The 16,323-nt window shown below is 34.1% G+C and overlaps 1 pseudogene; it reads left to right on the forward strand.

The window, feature by feature from the left end:
* Window positions 1–3,325: 3,325 nt before the first annotated feature.
* The window catches only part of LOC127964180 (glycerol-3-phosphate acyltransferase 2, mitochondrial-like), a 60,892-nt pseudogene continuing 47,894 nt past the window's right edge, over window positions 3,326–16,323 (forward strand).

The raw sequence follows: 16,323 nt of genomic DNA on the forward strand, positions 1-16,323 counted from the left end.
GAAAAACACAAGCAAATGTCCATATTCATGAAAGTAAAGTTTTACAGAGTCGTTGAGTTTAAAAGGTACTGCATAACAGCAATGGCTCACCAACTCTTTTGAACATATCAATGCATCTAAAAGTCAGATACCTGAAGGTACCCTCTCCATTTTCTGCCAGAGCTTTTGGCATTGTTGTTCCCCCTTTGGCTCAGATTTGAATGAAAATTTAATAATGCGAAAGAAACAAGGCCAGAAACACACTTTAGTATGCAGATGCAAGGTCCTTTAAACATACTTAATGTGCACTCTTCTGTTGCTTTGATGGTAATAAACTTTAGTACTCATTGGGGTGATAGTTATCTTCAAATGTTTGTGCCATTAAAGTGGATTTGTTATTATTCAGGTTGCTAGCTAGCTATAAACATATTGATTTTAAAGGGATGGTTCACCAAAAAAAGGAAAAATCTGTCATTATTTAGGTCTACTCACCCACATGCAATTTCAGAAGATATTTTGAAGAATGTTGAGAACCAGACTGCTCTGGTGACCAGTGACTTCCGTTGTATGGAAACACTTCTCCAAGTATTTTCTTTTGTTTTCCATAGAAGAATAATCATACAGGTTTGAGTAGTTCAGAAATATTTTCTGACACATTTCATAAGATAATAATGCACAAAATTAAACATGCATAGTTGTGTTTATTTATGTAATGCTGAGGCAAATGTGGAGAAAAGGCATAAGAAATGAAAACAGGACTAGCTAAAGATATGGAGATGGCCGGACATGAAATAATTGTAGCTACAGGGGCAAAGTTTGATGAACAGTGTGAGTGCCAGAATATTCTGCCAGGACACACTCAGCTTTAGAGAGAGATATGGATGATGAAGTTTTTGAGGGTGCTGGAGAGAATACGATTTTAGACTTGCCTGTACTGTTATTATTGGATAGGGGAAGCTCATTAGATTTCAATATTAATGCAGATGCAGTGAAAGACACATGATTATAAAGCTTGAAAACTTTCAACATGTGTTCCCTCTATTTTCTTGAAGGATTCTTAAATTCAGTATTAATGTTCCTGCTGTGTTTTATGTTTGGTCAGGAATAGTTGTCATCAATACTATACAACAGCGTAACTATGTTAAACTATCATCTTTTTCAGATCAAAGAGGTTGTCTAGAAGTGATAATTGTTATTATTTATTCTCCCTTGTCATTTCAAACCCATATGCTGTTGTTTTTTGCAGAGGAACTCAAAAGCATGCATTTCATGAAGCTGTGACCACAGCTGGTCAGCTTCAATTTTTCTTTCTCATTTAAAGACGTGCATTGCTTCTTGTTGCATCATGTGCATCTTTCATTTTGTATCAACATGTAGAAACATGGCAATTCATACTCACATTCCATCCTGATGATCCGACGGTACCTACTCGCATCTCAGCTTGTCTAACAGACATTTCTTGCTGGATGAAGGACCATCACCTTCAACTCAACCTTGCCAAGACAGAACTGATTGTGATTCCAGCAAACCCATCATTTCATCACAATTTCACCATCAAGTTAGGCACTTCAACCATAACTCCTTCAAAAACAGCCAGAAACCTTTGAGTTATGATTGATGATCAGCAGACTTTCTCAGACCACATTGTTAAAACTGTCCGGTCCTGCAGATTTGCTTTATTCAACATCATGCTGCACAACTCCTTGTTCAAGCTCTTGTTCTGTCCAGGCTGGACTATTGCAATGCTCGCTTGGCAGGTCTTCCAGCCAATTCTATCAAACCTTTACAATTAATCCAGAACGCGGCAGCAAGATTAATTTTTAATGAGCCAAAAAGAATACATGTCACACCTCTGTTTATCAATTTGCACTGGCAACCAATAGCTGCTTGCATAAAATTCAAGGCATTGATGTTTGGCTACAAAACCACCGCTGGCTCTGTACCCCTTCATCTAAATTCATTACTTCAGATTAGTGTTGTCACGGTACCAAAATTTCAGTATTCGGCACCGATACCAGTGAAAATACACGGTTCTCTGTACCAATTTCGGTACCAAAGCAAAACACAAAAATATGCTAAAAAAAAACTAACACTTTTTATCACTAATTAAATTAATTAAACCAATGCCATTCTTTATACTTATTTACAATTGTGTTTAAAGTTTTTCTACAAGTAATATAATTATGAAAAACCGTAAACAAGTTTCACCAAAATTTTATTTGTCTTTTAATTAATGAAATTTAAACACATTTTATTTTTTGGTAAATAAATGGGATTTGCTATCAAAATTAAAACATGGAAGAAATATTGTGTGATGTATTTCTTTAAAAAATTAAGTTTTATTAATTTCTTTCAACAGTAGCAGCAGTATCACATACATAATAATAGTAATATTTCTAGCACAATGCCTTTATGTAAAAATTAACTTTTATTTTGACGGGTTAGCATGAATACCTTTAAATTGACACTGGTTTTACTCAAATGAAACAGTAAAATGCTTGTGAAGTGACTCAGAACAATTCTGGTGATGTTATGTATTTATGTCCTTATTGAGATGGCAAATGCTGAAATTACTGCAAGCGTCACGCGCTTCAGTGTAGTAAACAAATCCGCACGTCTCTGCCATTCATTCATTCATTCATTCATTCATTCATTCATTCACACAGAGACGCACAGAACATGCATGATTCATATTTCGTCGCTTGATTGCCCCATCCCAAAGAAGCACAAAGTCACTTTTAATAGAACTTTCCCCTCCTGGTGGAATGACCTTCCAACTCTATCCGAGCAGCTGATTCCTTAGCCATCTCCAAAAAACACATCTCTTCCATCTGTATTTGACCCTCTAACTTTAGAAACTCACTGTTCTGATTCTTAAAAAAAAAAGACTTGCACTCTATTCATTTGCTGCTTGTTTTCTTTAAACTTACTAGCTTTCTAATCTTTTTGTATTCTATCTGTTTTCTTTTCATTTATTATATAATTAACAAAAGCAAATAAGATCTCTAACACTAGCTTGCTTTATTCTTTTTCAATTCTGTTTTCTTTTTATTATATTAAATTATATTATAATTTATTATCTTGCTATGTGTACTGTGTTAAGCTAACTGAGACTTGTTATAGCACTTATATATAATTGCTCTTTTGTTGATTTTGATTGCTTCCATTGTCCTCATTTGTAAGTCACTTTGGATAAAAGTGTCTGCTAAATGACTAAATATAAATGTATCACTTGACATGTTAGAGCTACTGAATGCACCTCCTGATAAACAGCATGCAATTTTTATAATCTATATTTTTATTTCCTCAGGATTTCATCTGATGGTAGTACAGCAACAGAAGAATTATGGACCCAGTCAGCGAAAATCCTTCCAGTTTCCAGCCTAAACACCCTGCGGTAAGATTTTCAGTTCACATGACACATCAGTCTGTTAAATATGGGTTTAAAAACAGAATGTATGTTAAAAGAGATTTCAGAAAGTTTAGAATAAAAGTTACTTCAGCCAGGGGCTGAAAAAAATATCATGATAAAATATTTAATATCAGTCAATACAGATATAATTATCACAATAAATTTCTAATCTTTATTACCTCATTATCACATGGTGAAATGTAAATATTCTGACTGTCTGACAGTTTTATTAAAATTAACGACAGTATTTACAATTTTGGGTGAACTGTCCCTTTAACATTACAAAGAAACATTTATCGAATCATTTTATCAAGGAAAATGATATTGCGATAATCATCGTTACCGTTTTACCACCCAACCCTACTTCAAGCTATGTAATTTTTACATATCTCATTATTATCAATGTTGAAAATGGTTGTGATGCTTAATATTTTAGTGTATTCTTTTTTCAAGAGTCAAGAGCATTTATTTGAAATTTCTGACACATTTGATCAATTGAATGCATCCTCGCTGAATAAAAGCATTCATTTCTTTCAATACGAGAATCATACTGGCCTGAACTTGAGCTGTCAATGTTGTCCAGTCATTATACAGTATGTGCTATATAGACACCATAAAATCTGTCAACAGTAGATTCATCTAAGACCCAAGGACCTCTCTCAATGTCATATTTTCACCCATCCCATCTCTCTCCAAATCCACCTACTTTCTAGAACATAATTGAATTCATAACTCAGACCAGCTGCAGACAATTAGTCTAAATGCCATCCCATCTTCTCCTAGCTGTTGTTGGCAGTGTTGGTTTACCCCCTAAGAGCTGCTGACTTTCAGTTCACCTGAACAGTACTCGTATGTAGATTACCTCAGAGTCTGTCCGCTTGAGAGTTCTTGATTATGTGTTTGATCATCTAGTAGTCCTATTTTTCCAGGGCAGGTTGGATTCATTACACAAATAATGAGCTACTGTGTAATAAAGTGGGAAACGTAAGAATGTGACATATGTCTTTGCTGATTCTCATTTGTTGACGAGAAAAGAACATTGAAGACGACAAAAGCTTTGTTCAGGTAGGCAGAACAAATCTTTTTCTGCGTCCAGTTCAAATCTTATTAGTAATTTAGTGAACCGCAATAAATGAACACGAAATGTGACAAAAATTAGCGAAGAGTCATATTAAATTTCTAAGAAGTTAGTCCTGGCCATGTCATTACTATGACAACCGCAGTAGATGGTGACGCCACTGTCTGAACATAAAGATCAGATTTCATCACTTGCAAATTGTTTGAAAAACAAGCTGAAATTGGATGCGGTGTGAACAAAGTCAGAAAGCTCTTTGATAAATTCCCACAGAAGCTGTGTCCCATCAAACGCTGATGAAAATGACCTCAAATGTATTCCGTTTTTGATTGGTTCATTAGCGTTGCTGTATCAGATTGAAAAATGTTATCTGTGTTTGTAATGATGGTGATTATCATAATCAGATTCAAAGCACAGCACCAGGTAAGCATAATGTAACTCTGGCTTCTGTTAATGAATGCACACACACGGTCAAAACGCTCACACACGCATGCTGTCAGGAGTCAATCATGTGGAACCTTTGTAAGCTTGTTATATCATATATATATATATATATATATATATATATATATATATATATATATATATATATATATATATATATATATATATATATTAGTGCTGTCAAAATTAGTGCGTTAACGCATTCGATTAATTTGAAATATTTAACGCGTTAAAAAAAATAACGCAATTAACGCGGTTGCAGTTTTTTTTATTTCCAGTTGTGGCCTATGGGTGTTCAACGTGCAAATAAATATGGATAAGACCAAGGAAGGACTTTTAGACGGAAAGTTTCAGTATGCCACAAGAAACAGCAACATTAAAATCATGAACTCAAATGTCATTGTTTAAAAAAAAAAAAAAAAACAATGACTGTAACAGTGCGTAAATCAGACCTTTCTGTAACGCTAACGTTAATAAGCTTAAACAAAAATAACGAAATAATTGTGTAGCGGAGTATTTTTTGTACACAGTGCCGCGAACTGTCAATCACTCCTGTACGCGTGCATCACTGTCCTCCTCGCAGCTGCAGCAACTTGCGCTCTCTCTCTTCATCAAGCTTTAAAACAAAAAGGGGACAAAAAGATCATATTGTCTTTGTGCATAGGCTATAGATTAATTAGATAAATGAATATCTAAATTTGTGCCTTGCCGTCTACGGTATTTTTTTAGAACTTAGAAAAAAGATGCTGCAGCCAATGAACAGCCAGCGGGGGCTGCAGGACGACTCAACCTCCGCAGACAGTTTTTAATGTTTATCAGACAATAAATACTCAAGATTTTGCTTTAGTATAACTCACAACGAGTTTCACACACCTTCTCCGGCCACGTTGAGTTGTTGACACTTAACAGTGGGAAAAGCGACACATGCGCTATTCACTTGTATAATTTAAGGGTGAATGGGTAATGTAGTTTCTGCTCTGGGTGGGATGAATTAGGAAGCTTGCATTGTGAAGGGCGCTCTGAAAATCGGCAGTGCAGGTAAAAGATTAAAACGTCTATTAAAACAGATGTCCAAATGAGCGTACCGGTACGCAACAAGCACGTTCTGGGCGCACGGAGAGGTGGCGGCACGCTCAAGAGCTATATTTGGAAGTGGCTGTACTGAGCCTACCCTACTGGCCCACTTAAAGCACTGGCAATGACTATACTTTGGAATTTTTTTGCAGTCCACTTAGAATTCAACATGGAAATCATTTTTGTTTTTTATTGGCATTGATTGTTTTGAAATTCAAATGGTACTTACATGCCTGTGTTTTTATTTCTGTAATAAATATGGCTTTCAAGCCAACAGTTCATTTGGAGGATATTGATGGTTTATTGCAGGTATGTTGTTTACATGAGAAAATCTGTGTTACAAGTTAAACAAAAATTCCAATAAACAATCATATTTTGAATTTAAATAGTTTCTTTGTCTTGAGTTTACATTAATTATTTACATTTTACATTTACATATCCAAAAAGTTTCAGTCTTTTAATTGCGATTAATCGCGATTAATTTTAAAAAATTGTGCGATTAATTAGTTAATTTTTTTTAATCGATTGACAGCACTAATATATATATATATATATATATATATATATATATATATATATATATATATATATATATATATATATATATATATATATATATATTGAATTGATGCAAAACATAGGTGTACTCACCTGGTCAGGAATGAGGTTGAAAACTTTTTAGATTTGATGGAGTTGTTGCTTTGTACCATGAAGTAATAATCAGATGGTAGCTCAGCCAAATTATTGAATTAATCAGAGATGCACTTAGTTTTTTTTTTTAACAATTTTCCTGTTTTCCATTCAGTATATATATATATATTGAATTGATGCAAGACATAGGTGTACTCACCTGGCCAGGAATGAGGTTGAAAACTTTTTAGATTTGATGGAGTTGTTGCTTTGTACCATGAAGTAATAATCAGATGGTAGCTCAGCCAAATTATTGAATTAATCAGAGATGCACTTAGTTTTTTTTTTTTTTTTTTTTTTTTTACAATTTTCCTGTTTTCCATTCAGTATATATATATTGAATTGATGCAAGACATAGGTGTACTCACCTGGTCAGGAATGAGGTTGAAAACTTTTTAGATTTGCTGAAGTTGTTGCTTTGTACCATGAAGTAATAATCAGATGGTGGCTCAACCAAATTATTGAATTACTCAGAGATGCATTTAGTTTTTTTAGTTTTTTTTTTTTTTTTTTGAACAATTTTCCTGTTTTCCTGTCTTAGGTTGGAGAGAACATTTTCTGCACAGAGCCATAACAATTCTAGGTAATGCACGCAGGTGCAGAACCACACAGACTTTTTGTACAAATCGATTATTTATTTGTCCCTGTTAAGCACCTGGACCATCACTGGCATCAAACATAAAATATAGTTCTCTTCATCCTGATATAATAAAGAGGAACATAAAGGTGTTGTACAAATAATTATTCTCCTGAATAATAATAATAGATTGTAATACAACTACAGTGTAAATTAAATTAAAACATTTAAATTATTTTATGTTACACTACATTTGTAAATCTCTGCATATGTTTCTTTCTTCTTGACCTTGTAACGTTTAATCAAGATGTCATAACTGGAAGGCAGATTTCTCTATGGTGAAGCATGCAGGACTCCTTCGATCATTTAGTCCTTTTAAACCCTGTGCTGATCTTTCAGTCGACTGTGAACCCACATTCATCTGCCTCCATTTTTGAATGCACCTTAAATTCTTAACAACTAATGCACAGAACCTGCCCATTGTTTTGTATCCTCAGATAATAATAGTTATGTTAATAGCTGGTATCACTCATCCACAAAAAAAAAAAAAAATAAATATATATATATATATATATATATATATATATATATATATATATATATATATATATATATATATATATATATATATATATATATATATATATAAAAATATGAGAATGTGAAAATGAAACTTAACTGACATATTGTGTTGCCAAATGCATGTTGAACTCGCAGCCCATGGGAGAGTGGAAAGATTTACTGTGAGCTCGATACAATAAAAACATTGGCTCATGAGCTGCTTGCATGCCACACATCGCTCTGAATCCTTCAGCACGTTAGACTGTGCTTATTTAATTAAATCACAGCCTTTAGCAATTTGATAAGCACAGTAAGCCATATTACGATTTTGATTTTAGTTCAATTCAAAGATGCTTTCCATGCAAAAAACACTAGATCTGTAAAATTAAAAAATCACTTATGCTATTATTAGAAGGGACAAAATATTTTCATTTTATTATGTATAAACTGTGGCCAGTGTCTAGGGAATTAATGGAAAATGCTTTTTTATGTACATATATTTGCTCCATCGCCAGTCAGAAAGTGTTTAAATTGAAAAATTATATGCTTCACCTTTAGCCAAAGATGTGGCAGAAGGTCCCCGTAGAACATGATTAAGTACTCCCAGTGGTGCCTGCTTAGAATTCTGTAGTTAGGCCCTGTTCACAACAGGGAAAAATGCCAAACCACCTTCATAAATGGTTTAAAATGGTGTGATGTGAAAAATGGTTTAAAGTGAAATTAGATATTTGTTAATGCATCTCAGTACAAACTTTTTTTTCTTCAATCATTTAAATATTTAGTGAGTAACTTTGAATGGTTTTATGCATAATTGTTTTATAATATTTTTTTTTTTTTTTTTTTTTTTTTTTTTTTTATAATTTGTATTGACTCCTAAAACCAAAGCATTTGATTCTTTTCTGATCTGAAATATGAGGTTTAGCGAATTTTAATAAAAACATTACAGCCTAATGCAGCTCCTCTGGACATTAGACTATATTCTCGTACATTTATTACTCCATAGACAGACATCGGGTGTCTGTGAGCCCGAGCTAATGAAACATTACCAGCAGAAATTATTTTCCGTTGAAAGGGAGATTAAAAGAATTAACCTGGGTACTGGAGCCCCTATCCATTATGCGGTCTTATTTAATAATTGATTGCTGTAAGTGATATTTCCCACACAGATGATGATTAGAGACTGTTGTTGAGACGGCTCTGAATGATGATAAATCAGTCCTACTGTCTCCAGCCATGTCTCTTATCCGTCTGTGCTAAAATGTTATGATTAGTATCAATTTAAATGGATGTCATCTTCAGTAGAAATCTTTCAGGGGACGCCATTCTGTCACAAAGGCCAAATTGATTGCGATTTAATTGGGGCACCTTTGTAGTAGTAACCACTCATGAATTACCTTCCCATTCCTCCCCTCCCTGTGCAGTTTGCATTCAAACATTGATCTGTCCTGCTTTGATGTTGGAAAATGTGAAACTAATGGAGCGATGATAGAAGCGATAAAATTGGAACATGTTGCATTCCGGCATTGAGAACAAGAGCCGCACGCTATTGGCTAGAGCATTGTTCCTTATCTCAGCTTGAAGTATGTGGAAAAAGTGCTGACGGATTTATCACTCCCTACGCTGGTTGGTGTATTCCTTTCTTTGTCTCCCAGCAATCCCTTTTAAATGTTCTTGTATGTGTGTTTCTTCTATGGTAGCTGTCGTGGGGTGTGAAAATCAAGAGGAAGTTGAAAAGCGCGTCTCCTTTCCTGGGCAGGTTCAGGCCGCTGGTCGGACAGTGCTGTCACCGGTGCACCCCGGAGAGTCTGGTGAGAAAACGAGAGGGATGAAAGGATTATTTGAAGATAATAAAAGGACAAACAGCCAGAGGCAGGTGGGAAGTGCACAGATTTAGGCTCACCTGAAAACCTCAGACGCTGCTTTCACAAACCCATATCATGAGGGACGATCAAAGGGATTTCAGAGCGCAAGCGAACATGTTACTTAGGGTAGGAATAGCACAAAAAAGGGATTAGGAGTGGAGAGAAAAATAATGAACACTCAAGAGCATAGTTCCCCCCCGTGCTATGAAGAGCTTTTTAGAAAACTGCAGATGACTAAGCTTGTTTCCAGCAGCACTGGTCCCAGTGGACACATCGTGCTGAGAGCTGGGAGAGCAGGGCTAATGGAGCAGTAATCAGAGGGTTATTGGATCGAACCCCTCCTGAGCGAATCTATTAATCTCAGCCATCTCAGCCCAGCCAGCCAGCCAGATAAATCATATTTGAGCCGTTTGGTGTTTTTATTAAAAGTCATTTAAAATGCAAGCATGGATTTTATTTAACAGCTATGTCAAATAAAACGAACAGAACCAGGGGTGTAGCAGCCACTATACTTTTTGAGATGTCTGCATTTGCCCTCCTAGGTTTTTTACACAGGTAATTATTAACAATCAGTGCCTTTAAAGGAATAGTTATTTACTGAAAGTGATGTTGTTTTGTGGAGCGCAGAATGAGATTATTTTTTTAGCGGGAAGTAGTAATTTAACTCTTTTCTGTGGAAGCCTTCTGCTTCAAAGTATACAAAAATAAAAGGGATTGTGGGAAAAGAGGTTGCGATTGGGAGATCTAAAGTTGTAATTTAACTTTTTTCTCTGCAGTGGAAACATGAATACTTTTTCAGTTTATTGTTGTCAAATCTGGCGCGGCACATCTTAACTCGCCATATTGAAATATAAACTACTGTTCAAAAGTTCGGGGTCAGTCATTTCTTTAAAAAAAGTCTCATCTTAGCTAAAATACAGTTAACCAGTAATATTGTGAAAAACATTTTTTTTTTTTTTGTTGTGATGCAAACCCCAGTAAAAATAGATATATGTAAAATGCATTTATTTCATACTAAGTACAGTCTTAAAAATAAAGGTGCTTAAAAGGTTTTTGATAGAGATGCCATAGAAGAACAACTTTTGGTTCCACAAAGAACCATTCAGACAAAATGTTCTTCTATGGCATCATCAAGCACCTTTATTTTTTAGAGTGTATACTTCAAATCTATTAACATATTTAGTGGCATATCGCTCGAGACTTACTGATACAAAAATTATGATAACTTTATTTGGAGTATCATTTGTGCACAATACACATTTCTTAATATTATGAAATATTCAGTCTCTCCAGTCTCTCATGATTCTTCAGAAATCATTCTAACATGCTCATTTGCTGCTCGAGATAAATTTCTTATTAATGTTGGAAACATTTATGCTTTTGTGACTCTAGAATTCTTTTATAAATAGAAAGTTCAAAAGAACCGCATTTATTTTGAAATATTAATAATTTTCATAAAAATCAAAGAACGAACTTCCTGACCCCAAACTTTTGAACAGTAGTGCAACCCTTAGTTAATTTCCAAAAACAAAAATATTTTTACAGCAAATAGGGACTTACATTTTGGTTTATATATATATATAAAAAGCACTTTTTAGGAACTAAACCTTTATTTTAAAGTAGTTTGTATGCTGCTACACAGAGAACTTATTATTTTGAAAAAGTTTGTTAAAAAGGAAATTCATCTTAATTAGTTTGTTTGAGAGCTTTGAAGAGGGCTAATGCTGCGGGGGCTGTGATCATGTTAGCTATGGTTGACCTAAATGGCAGCACAAAAAATGCATATTACTCCACTCCCAACTCTTATATTCACAGCCTCTCAAAAACATCTGTTCTAGACACTTTTATAGTGATGAGTTGCTGGAAGCTGATACAGATGCTTAAAATACTAATTGTACGATAGCTCACGTAAACTAACCCTGTCACTTACATTAAAAGACTGCTTTACGTTATACAACCAGCATTTATTTATTTTAATTATAATTTATTTTAAATAAGCAATTGATTGATCTTTATATCTGGACTGTAACATATCCTTCTCAATCTCTGACAATTAAAAAGAGGCAAAAATAAAGTCATAAACGCTTTTTTTTAAACGTTGCATGTCAACATATTTTGAGAAACATTTTATTTTTATTTAGATACATTTCTTGAGCACCTTTCAGGCTGTGATTTATAGTGGAACTAATAGGGTGCTATTTTGAACACTAAAAGGCCTTCCTAAAGTGTGTCATTATCTCAGTCTATATAGGACAGCAGAACAGACTCTCTGAACTGTGATTGAGGCTGGTTAGTGCGCTCTCCATCAAGTTTGATCAAATATCCTCTTGCCACTCTCAGGGTCTGAAGTTGCTGCGTAACACTCCTCCTCTGGGCTTTCAGAACCTGACATGTGTGAACGAGACACACACCGGGTAAGTGCACATCCTTCACTCAACTCAAGCCCTCCCCATCCGGTCCATTAAAATAACAATGCATCTCTCAACTCCGGCTTCAAACTGCTGGAGTGTAATTACTGTTTGCGTTTCTGACTCACATGCCTGGCACATGCACTTCAGTCACAAAATAAAGAGCCCTAGAATAACTTTCTCTTCAGTTTTTACATCGCAGACCCATAATCGAGTGTGGTTTCCACAACCCCTCTACCCTTTTGTGAAAGGGTACTCTTTTTTTTTTAGTCACATCGACCATGAACACACATACCAGTCGAAGGCTTGGATAATTAACGCGATATTGCGTATCTTGTCAGTGATCTACGGCTCTGTCTATTAAATGCCTCTCCATTTAAAAGCAGGTGATGGCGATTTAGCGGTAATCACGGAACCAGATTTACTGACTAGGTGCGCATGATCATATCATTAGATATATCGCCCAGCCCTACTGTTGCGATTAATTGCTCATGCTTTTATCACGGTAAACGGTATTATAACAGTGTTATCACGGTATTGAAATTTAGTTTAAAAAAGTGCTCAAAATATAGTATTATATAATATAATAGGTTAAATAACCTTTTTCTAATAATTTTCTAAAATAACTGAACATTTAAAAAAAAAAAAAAAAACAATAAAGAAAAATATATACAGTTAAAAGTTTTGCACAGATTAAAGTGCAAAAGAACTATAAAGACCCATAGGTATCACTTTACAATCTCATTAGTTAACCATTAACATGCACAATAGCTACATTTGCTACAGAAGTTAAAAGTCATAGTTCATGTTAGCTCATTAAACAATACAGTTGCATCTTTACATTTTAACAACATGTTATTAAATTTTGGAATACCTAAGATTAATGAATGTTCAGAAGAATTTGTCATTGGCAGTTTGTTAACCAATGAATTAACTAATGTTAAAAATGAAGCCCTGATGTACAGTTTGATTAAAAATTCAAAACATTTTCAAACTATATCTATGGCACATTGTAGTCCAGATTAAAATAACCTATGAAGTCTTAATACTTTAGTGTTTGGCACTGGGATGAACATCATAGCAAATACACAAATCTGATTGGCTATTCAAAATTATTTAAATATGTTTCAGAAAGTAGTCCAGCTGGATTATTTAATGGGTTTCCAGGTTTAGGACATTTTCTGCAGTTTAGCACCATCTGCTGTCAAAGAGTGAACGTGCTTTCATTCAGCGCGTCCCTCACGTGTTGCTCCATGTGCTTCTTTTACGTGCTTGTTTACAACAGAGTCTTTCAAGCTGCATACAGCAGTGTTGTGCATTTTGAACAGCTGATGGGAATAGTATTCTTAAAATGCATTCTAAATTCAGAATAATTTGTAATATAATTATTTGCGGTATTTAAGTGCCCATGATAACAATATTGTGCGTATTCATTACCGTGATATATCGCATAACTGAATACCAGCACAAGTCTAGTTCAGCTACAGGCAAACTTTTGATAAAGTACTTGGCTTCACTACAAACTACTAACAAAAAAAGTAACTAACTTCATTGATGCCATGTAAGAGTTCTACAAATGAATGTTGTTCTTCTGAACGTTGTATGCATCAATGTTTTCAACATTGATTAATAATAATAATAATAATAATAATACTAATACTAATAATAATAATAGACTTTCTTGAGCACTAAATCAGCATATTGATTTATTAAAGAGTTGTGTGAAACAGAAAACTGAAGTAATGATACTAAAAATTCAGCTCTGCATCACAGGAATAAAAAACATTTAAAAAAAAATTCAAAATAGGCGATATTTGCACAATGACACCTTATTTGCCACAGTTATGGATTTGTGTTTCTTCCTTATTTGGTCATGTTCCTTTTCTTGTTTAGTTAATTAATTAGCCCCACACCTGTTTCTGTTTCCCACTGATTACATTCCCAGTATTTGTGTTTGGTTGTGCCTTTCTCTCCTGTGGATAATTAAAATAACTATTTTGATATCTCCTTCGTCGTGCGCTTCAATTTACAAACCAACACGTGTGGCATTATTACTGTTTTTAATGTATTTTGATTAAATAAATGCAGCCTTAGTCAGATGATTCTTTCAAGAAACATAAAACAAACAAAAAAAAAAACCTCCCAACACTAAACTTTTGGAAGTTAGTGTATGACTAGCATCATAAATTATTATGATCAGTATGTCTATCTATCACAATACAATATATTAATATGTGGTTATGGTGACATTACTGAAACATTGATTACTGATTCTGTAGACTTTTTCAAAATACTTTTTCAGATTTCTTCAATAATTTACACCAAAATACAATATGTACTAAACTAAGTAGAAAACAGTGAAGAACAGCAGCAACTGAATACACCCTTCCTTACAAAAAATACACAAAATTATGATTTATCAAGATAAATTGGATTTCCTAATGCTTGAGAGTATTCAGGAATTTTTTTTCAATTACAGTCTCTAAAACTGTTTGCAAAATGTGATATGACATACAGGGCTAAAAGTTCTCCGGCTCCATGTTGGTGTCTGCCAAAGACTGATTGCCGTCCACGTCCGTCCGTCCAAAAAATGATTACACACCACTGATCTATAATAGAGAACTGGATTGCTCATGACATCATGAAAGTGAAGCTTCCATGCCGCCATATTGGTAATCCCTTGTTTGCGTAAACATTCTATTGAATTAATGGGAAATTTTATGATTTTAATGAGAAAACATCACATAACAATGTTTTTAAATCTGAAGTATCCCTGTACATTCTTACAATGCAAACACCCTAGGCATGTAAACGGTTATTTTTTAAATGTTGGGAATTTCCCCTACTTATTAAAAAGCTATGTTCATTACAGTACCTAGCAGCATCATGAACATGATAAACATCAGGCGGACATGACCTCAACACTTATATAACAAATAACAAAGTGCTTGTTCTGAAATCTGAAGACAGATTTATGCTTTGTATATGCTTATTTGTCTTGTACAGTTATTCATTGTTTATATATTTTTCTTATAGTGTTTTCATTCGTTATTCAGATAAGAAAGATGCAAAGTGTTTCAATCATCAAATAAAAAATAAATAAGGTAATGGTTCACATCTATATTTTTTACTTGAGCCAATGAAAAATAAATAACTGTTGTCTCAAGTTAAAAAAATATAAATGTGAATCATTACCCTCAATTTTTTTTATTTTTTTTTAACACTTTTTTTTTTTCAGTGTGCTACAGCAGGTGATTTTAAAATCAAATTCAGTCTATATAATTTTAAGGTAAAATAAAAATAATCATCCTACACAGAACTGATTTTTACATCTGGCTTATCAAACGTGTATGCAAGTTTTAGTTTACAAAAAAAACCTTTCCGTTTTGTCACTGTTTCATTTCTCATCCAACACTTGAGAAGTTGAGCTGAAAATCGGTTCACTGTCTCCGCTTGTGCAGGCCGTGGACAGGTACAGTACGCTCACGCAGGAAAGGGATTCTTATTTTGTACGCCAGTACACCAGGCTGTTTGCTTCCTGCTATCTGTGCCTCAGACATGAAGCTTTGCACTTCCGGTGCTGAACGGCTGCCTGTGTCCTGCGCACAGATTTCGAAATACTTTCACATAAATGCAATAGCGAATGATAACAATGTAGTCTGTGCACGCGGGCGCACTGCCGTCCGACTGCCGATTGCGTATTTTAAGCAAAAACCGTCCGGTTCCAATTTATGGCCGGTCAACCGGTGCATCCCTAATAAAAATTGAATGGATTTAAACGTTTAATTGCGCTGTTAAGTGAAACGTTGAAAAGGTTAGTATATCTATATATATGCAGAGGGCGTCAATGGCGTTATAATTTGTTGTAATACATAATGTACTTAAATTGGTTATGTTCATATTATGTGTAGGCATATTACATTGTTTATTTTAACAGTGTTTTTTTTAATAAAACCATGTAAAAACTTTTTTTTTGCAAATTATTATTGCATCATCCTTAGTTTATATATAAATAGTCATAGTAAAGCCTGGTTTTCACAAAAGAATCAGTAGATTACTTGATTACCAAAATAATCATTAGTTACAGCCTTAGCTTAGTACAAATATTTTAAAATGAAACTGCTGTTTTACTATTTGTAATTAAAAGACAAATAATTAAAAATAGTATTCAAATATTGTCTCGGTGAACCAAGTGTCTCATCTCGTGAGCTAAGTATATTGTCATATCCCTAGTGTTGATA

The sequence above is a fragment of the Carassius gibelio genome, chromosome B8 (genome assembly GCF_023724105.1).
Source record: "Carassius gibelio isolate Cgi1373 ecotype wild population from Czech Republic chromosome B8, carGib1.2-hapl.c, whole genome shotgun sequence".
Lineage (NCBI taxonomy): Eukaryota > Metazoa > Chordata > Actinopteri > Cypriniformes > Cyprinidae > Carassius > Carassius gibelio.